The sequence below is a fragment of the Mastomys coucha genome, unplaced genomic scaffold (genome assembly GCF_008632895.1).
Source record: "Mastomys coucha isolate ucsf_1 unplaced genomic scaffold, UCSF_Mcou_1 pScaffold15, whole genome shotgun sequence".
Taxonomy (NCBI): domain Eukaryota; kingdom Metazoa; phylum Chordata; class Mammalia; order Rodentia; family Muridae; genus Mastomys; species Mastomys coucha.
In genome coordinates, this window is record NW_022196897.1 from 78,958,611 (window position 1) to 78,966,276 (window position 7,666).

Here is a 7,666-nt window from a genome sequence, read left to right on the forward strand (position 1 = left end):
TTCCCTCTGGGAGAGGGCAGTAAACGTTGCTGCAGAAGGATCCTAGTGTCCGCGTGTCTTCTTCTTCCTGGAGAGAAGACTGCACGGGCTACAGAAGAGGGCTGCCTTTTCTCTGCCCAGCTCACCAGAGCATTCAGGTCCATACATCTCCACAAGAACATAGTTGAACAAGATCCCTCTTTACTGCCAGGGCCGCTCCGGAGAGCTCGCCTCAGCTGTGTGTGTTCTTAATGGGGCTTCTTTATCCAGCTGAGAGAAACGAAGTGGTCCTCCCTCATCCCTTCGACTTTAGCCTCCCATGCTGTTGACTGCACTCCCTCCTTGCTACAGTGGATCTGTACCTGTTAGACCTTGGACTCTCAGCAGGACCCAGAGACAAGGGAAGAGCCTAATGTTTTCATCTGGGCTCCAGCCCTGAGCAGACAGACATCACTCTTCAAATATGTTGTCAATTCGGGGGTGGGAGGGGGGCAAAGGCAGGCTCTGCTTTGATCTCTGAACGCTCCTGCTGTGACATGGGGGACCAGTACTCACCTACCACTCCCCACTCACTCCCACATACAGCTGCTGGACAAAGGAAAGAATTTATGGATGCCAGACCCCAGGACACAGCTGATCCAGGCTTTGAGATGAAATCTACTGTTCCAACAGGTGTTAAAGCTGGTGTTTTATCCTCTCCACCACTTACTTACTGACCCAAGCACTCAAATAAGAAAATTCCAGACCAAGAAAGAAACCAAAGTCACTGGAAATGAGGACGCTGGTGCCTGCATTACTCTGTGGCATGGCTCACAGAAGACAAGGGCTCAGAGCCCTGGCTGCTCTTGCACAGTGGTCTCGGGAGAAATGAACTCCCTTTTCCTCCATCTAAAATAGGAATTGCGTGAGCTGTGGTACCAAGGGTCTGTTGCTGCACATACAGAGCATCCTAACTCTACAGTCCAACTCCATGCCCTAGAGCACAAGGACGAAGAAGAGGGTGGAAAGAAAAATGCTTCTGGGGGAACAAAACAAATTGCATACAGGATGTAGCTTCCTTTGTTAGAGGAGGGACAATCTTAAATTTCAGGTGGAAGGCTAAATATTCAAGAAGTGCTAGGAAAAATGCTGAGAAGCCTCAGTGAAGAGGACTCAGTGCAAGCAAATGTTCAAGCTTAGATCCTGAGGGTCCATGTTCCAAATAAACCTGACGTAGAGGCCAAAACAGAAGCATACCACAGGCTTAGAAGACCATGCCCAAACAGACTGGTGTCTGAGGTATGGCACGGTAGCTCAAGGGAGGGGGACAGCTGGACCCTCGGTGTTGAGAGGTTGTTATTGAATATTGCTCTGCTCCTAGACTGGACAAAATTCAAGCCTTTCCATATAGAATACACAATACACTAATACTGTCCAGATGGGTTAAAGATTTAATGGAGTCACCAATGCTTTCTTTAAAAAAAAAAAATCAAATACAGTGCAGAAGAATGAAAAGCCCCATACTATTTTCTTTTCTCGTCACTATGACAAGTTCAGGGAAGGTTTGCTTGGGTTCACGGGTTCCAGGAGTAGAGTCCATAACTGTTGGGAAGGCGCAGTTCCCTGACAGTCCCAAGTCCCGTCTAGGAGAGAAGGAGCTGTCAATGCAGCTTGTTCATATCTGGGCAGATCAAGGTGGGACCAGAAGCAGGGCTGAGATGTAACCTTCAATACCTCTCATGAGGACAGAGAAACTCTGGATAGTTGACTTGACCGACTAATAACACCTGTGGGCTATTAGAATCCAGGAAGCTTCTCATAAGAAAGCCAACGTAGCAACCTGGGGGAATTTACCACTGCAGAGATCTGACCTCGGTTGGCATCTTCCATCCCCCAAACCCCCTTTCCACCCTATAAAACCTCAAGCTCTCTGCACCACGTGCTCATGCACTGTCTCTGCTCCTACAGAGAGACCGTGTCCTTCAGATGTTCTGCCTGAAGAGCAATTCTGCTTCCAGAAAGGTCTGTCTCCTTTTTATCAATTCCCAGCTAGTACAAGTGACCTACATCCACTGGCTAGACCCTGCGTCAGAGTTCCACACCTCCAGAAATAGCCATGCCGACAGGACACTTAAAGCACATGAGGCTGTGGGAGACATTTTATGTCCAGATGACTACAGGCTTTCTTAGGTAAGGTTTAAGCACACAGATGCCACAGGAAAATGCAGGAGGGCTGATTCCATCAATACTAAAATTTTCTCTCCTAGAAAATGACACTAGAAAGAGTTCCATTATGATGGATCATGCCTGTAATCCAGCTTTCTGGAGAATGAGGCTGGAGGATTGCCACGAGATTGAGGTTAGTCTCTTTTGAGATCATGCCATAGACAGTGGAAAGCTGGGCTCCAGCCCCGTGTGGGCAAAAGCTGCTCCTGGATACCATATTGAGGCTGGAGACGTGGCTCAGGAGGTAACGTGCTTGCTGCACAAGCCTGAGGACCTGTCCCCCACAAAAGGCCAAGTATGGCTGTACACAGCAGAAAACACAGCACAGCACTTTGTGGAATCATGGACAGGAGGATTGCTGGGGCCTGCCACCTGCGAGCCTAGCACCATGTTTAGAGAGACCCTGCCTCAGACAGATGTGGGGGAGTAGCAGATTAGGACCCCTGGCACTTTGCCCCATCCCTGTACACATGTGTTCAAGCACCACACACTGCAGTAAGACAGGCTTTTCCCAGGGAGACACACACACACACACACACACACACACACACACACACACACACACACACACACAGAGTTAGTCACTCCAGAAAGGGGAACCTACAATAGACCAATGTAATGATTGTGCCAAAGTCCAACCTGGTGAATAAGTGAGTTTTTCCTGGGGTTACTAACAGAAATATGTTGAGGGGTTACTTACAGGAGCAGGAAGGATTCACAAAAGCAGTTTTTTCATTATTGAAAAGCTCACCCCAAAACCAGTGGCATTCACTCACAAAAGCTGCAGCCCTGGAGCCAGCTCTCTGCACTATTTGCAGGTCCAAGAATCTGCTCTCAGCCACCCAGTCTCCTGCCCTTATGATTGTTTGCTTCTTCTGTAAAGCTACCTAGGAACTCTGAGACTAGCTTGGGCTTCCTGAGGCTTTGTTTCAAGAAAAAAAAAAAGAGATGAACTATATACATATTATTCAAATGTATGTACTATACGTGTTATTATTGATTTTTCCTTGTATTGTTAACAAGGCAGGAATTCATTCTCCACAGGCAGTAAAGTGGGGAAAGCCCATAGAGGAACCACAAGCTGGCCACTTAGCCATAAGCACAAAGAACCCAACTGCAGCGACTGGTGACTCCACCCAGGCCCAACAGCTGGTGGACCAGTCCAGGTCAGCAGCTCAAGGACTGAATCAGGCATAAGCAGAGTGGGGTTTAAACACACCACCACCTTTAACCAGTGAGCAACACACAGCAGCCTGTGACTCCCTCCTCAGCTGGGTCAAGAGGACATGCACAAAAACGCATGTGACCTCTGTTGCTTTAGCTCACAGCATTTGCAGATAACCAATCTTTAAAAAGTTACCTCAGATTATGGCCAATTTCTGCCATAAGTCCCATAAAAGACCCTAAAATTCCAAGCTGCAGTTTCTATCTATCTATCTATCTATCTATCTATCTATCTATCTATCTATCTATCTACCTACCTACCTATCTATCTATCTATCTATCTATCTATCTATCTATCTATCTATCTATCTATCTATCTATCTATATCTCTTTCCCCTCCCACTCCTGGGCATTTCTCCCATTTTCCCATAATTTCTCATTTCTCATTTTCCCTTAATTTTCCTTAATAAAACCTGCTTTAGCTGTGCTCTCTCTCCTCCTTTGTCTGGGTCTTTACTCCTCACTAAGGTGAGGTAAAGAGCCCAGGGGCCACCATCTTTGGTTGATTTTTTGGGAGACATTGGCAGTCTAACACCTTAGTTCCCAGGTCAAGTCTATATGGGTCATCAGAAGTCCCCTTGCTCTTGAAGATCTGTAACATTAAGGACAGATCCAGAGCCCCAACCTCACAAGGAAAGTGTTCTACCACTGAACCCAGCCCTCTTTTCATTTTTTATTTAGAAACTGGGTCTCTCAGAGTTACTCACATTGGCTAGAAACACACAGTCCAGGCAGCCTTAATGGGTGTGTGTGTGTGTGTGTGTGTGCATATGTGTATATATAACTAACAGTTACCATATATGAGATAGAAAACAGAAACACAGAATGGCTTTCTTCTGCTTTCACACTCAACACTTTGAAGAACATTGAAGAACAATCTAGATACCAAAATATACACAAGCTTCCTCAAATACCAAAGGTTTCTCCGGTAGTCACAAACAGGGTGACTGTTTAATTCTATACTCTCTACCTGGACTTTAAGTCATAGCTCACAAATGACTGCAGAAACCTTCCCTCTGCCTCAAACCTGAGTTACCAAGAATAAGTCATCCCAACTTCTCCCCAGCTTGACTATAAATGGGAGTCTCCCACAATCCCTTTTTAGGATTTAATTAGTTAGCTAGACTGGCTCACCAAATTAGGGGACATATGCACTGATTTATTAAGGAGGGGGAGCTGGTACTGGATATGGTGAGCAGATAGATGGAGAGCCACAGGGGGTGTCTTGGTTACATTTCTATTGCAGTGACAAAACAGTATGACCAAGAAAAAGGCTGGCAGCAGGAACAGCAGAGTGCTCGAATATGATCTGCAAATAGAAAGCACGGGGAGGGGGGGCACGGGGAGGAGAGAGAGAGAGAGAGAGAGAGAGAGAGAGAGAAAGTATGGTTCAAGTCTTTTGAAACATCAAAGCCCACCCCGAGTGACACACCTTTTCCAACAAGGCGTTACCTCCTAACCATTTCCAAAAGTTCAAATTGTCATATGAGGCAAGATCCTGATCATAAGCCCTTGTATCCCCATGTGTTTGGGGTGTCTCACCCCTTCTGTAATGGACTTTAGTCCTGGGGGGGGGGTTGTGCCAGCTCCCTCAGATAGGTGTGGTGGGATATGGGAGGGGTTGGGTGTAAGGTCTAAAGCCTTTAATCATGCCTCTTAGTCTTTGTAGTGGTAGTATGAATGAAACTGCCCTCCCCACCTCCCCCACCCCGGCTCATGATGAGTGCTTGATCCCCAGTCATGATAATGATATCATGATATAATGGTATCATTTGGGAAGGATTAAGAGGTGTGGCTTTGTTGGAGTAGGTGTAGCCTGGTCTGAGGATGTGTGTCATTGGAGGTGGGCTTTGAGATTTCAAAAGTCCATGTCCCCGCCTTTGCTCTCTCTTTGCCTAAAAGTTTAGATCATATGTGAGCCTTCAGGCCTGTCTGATGCCAAGGTTCCTGTCATGATAATAATGCACTCACCCTCTGAAACTGTAAGCAAGTCCTTAAGTGAGTGCTTTCTTTTGTAAGTTGTCTTAATCATGGAATCTCTTCACAGCAATAGAACAGTAACTAAGACAATGTTGCTGGTGCAGCCCCATTTAGGAGCCTACAAATGGTCACCTTTTCAGGACAAAGCTAGCTTTTAGTACCCAGGAAATTCCAAGAGGATCTGAGCTCTGTCCTGGAACTGGGTCAGAGAGCTAATATCAGGACCAAAGATTCTACTAGTATTTCTATTGCTTGAGAACTTCTAAGAGGTTTAGTTGCTCTCTGCCAGGAACTGGTTTGAAGAACAACACACACACACACACACACACACACACACACACACACACACACACACACACACATTGCTCTTGTCAATCACAGTATCACAGTGAAAAAATCCACACATTTTTCAAGTGCACATAGACTATTTACTCAAATACCATATTTCTGGGCTATTTAAAGAAACTTTTAAAAAAATGTAAAATATTAGAAGCATTCAGAACCCATCCTCACACAGCTGTGGAATCAAGCTAGTCATCAATGGTAAAGAGACTGTCAACTGCTTACAAGTTAAGCAATAATAACAGCATAGTAATATGGCTTAATAAAATTGTCTTAGTTTGCTTTCTGTTGCTATGATAACAAAAGCCACCAAAAGCAACTTAGGGGAATAAAAGGTTTATTTTAGCTTATACTTCCAGGCCACAGTTTATCACTGAGTAAAGTTGGGTCAGGAACTCAAGCAGGACCTGAAGCATAAACCCTGAAGCAACACTGCTTACTGGCTCACTCTCTGCTCCTGCTCAGCTGGCTTTCTTATACAACCCAAGCCTACCTGCTTGGGGATGGTGCCGCCCACTGTGGACTGAGCCTTCCATATCAAAATATATCCTCACAGATGTGGCCACTAGCCAATCTGAAGAAGCAGTTTTTCAGTTGAGGATCCCTCTTTCCAGATGGCTTCAGGTTGTGTCAAGTTGACAATATAAAATTAACAAGAAGTAAATTTTCCCCAACATGAGCCTTGAGCATGTGGAAGGGTGCTGAACTCTTAGCTAGTGTGATGGATAATCATCACTGTTGGCTTGATTGGATTAACTCCTCTATGTGTGTCTAGTGGGGGCATTTCCAGAGAAAACTGAGGCAAGATACAGTAACTGGGAGAACAGACCTGCCCTGAATGTGGAGAAAGAAAGGAAGGAGGCAGTCAGCCAGCTCGTGTAGGCTTCATTTTTCTTGAGTGCATGCACCTGTTACCGCTATAATTGTCCAGGGATACCCCACTCCAGACTCTTCAGTCTTTCAACACAAACTTACCCCAGTGACTCCAGGAAATCCCAGGCTTCCTGCCTCAGACTGGAGCTCCATCACTGCTTCCTCTTGTGTTCTGGCTCATTTTATGTTAACAACCAGAGCCAGTGATTTGAGAAGAGTGGAACTTGATTCAGAAAACGCTCTCAATGACTGGCCAAGGGCAAGCCTGTCATTGTGTTTTCACAATTAATAACTGTGATGACTATCCTTGGTTGTCAACTTGATTACATCTGGAATTAGCTAAAACTTCAAGCAGTGGGGTACACCTGTGAGGGACTTTTCTCGATTGAACTGTTTGAAGTGGGAAGAGTCGATTAAATCAGCATCCTTTGAGGTGGGAAAGTCTACCTTAAATATGGCCACACTCAAAGAACGTGGAAGAAGAAAGCCTTACTCTTTGCCTGCCTGACCTCAAAATGACTGGAACTGTTTCTACCTTCGCTGGGATTAGAGTCTACTTAAGTGAGGTTCTGACACAATGCTGAAAACCAGCTGAGACACCGAGCCTCCCTCACTGAACAGCTTTTGGATTCTTGGACCTTCTGTTGAAAGACAGCCATTTTTGGACTAGCCAGACCACAGATTGTAAGCCACTCTAATAAAATATCAAATGCCTTGTGGGACAGAGGATCATGCCAGGAAACTTAGTAGGCTGAGCAAGTTCAGAATCCCTGGCACCCGGGACCCACCTGAGATGGTAGGCATCTCCCTGTTCCCTATAGATCCCTGGCCCAGAACACATGACCACACTTCCCATGTCAACCACATAACCCAGAACAGAGTTGTCCATGCTAATGAGGTATCCAGAGGCCCTGAAGGTTTAGCCAATAAGCTTCCCTCCCTGGACATTTCTCCCAGCAAAGGATGTTTAATTTCTGGTCTACCCTTAGGAGTTGGTATGCATCCACTTTCCGAGATGAATAGCCAGTAAACGGTACTGACAAACACAGACTGTCTCTTCCAT

General features: G+C 45.7%; 1 long non-coding RNA gene across 1 annotated transcript in view; it reads right to left on the minus strand.

The window, feature by feature from the left end:
• Window positions 1-6,843, minus strand: part of LOC116090511 — an 83,126-nt gene extending 76,283 nt beyond the window's left edge. The window contains exon 1 of the long non-coding RNA XR_004118708.1: window positions 6,706-6,843. This is a non-coding gene — a long non-coding RNA (uncharacterized LOC116090511). The remainder of the gene's footprint in view (window positions 1-6,705) is intronic.
• Window positions 6,844-7,666: the final 823 nt, after the last annotated feature.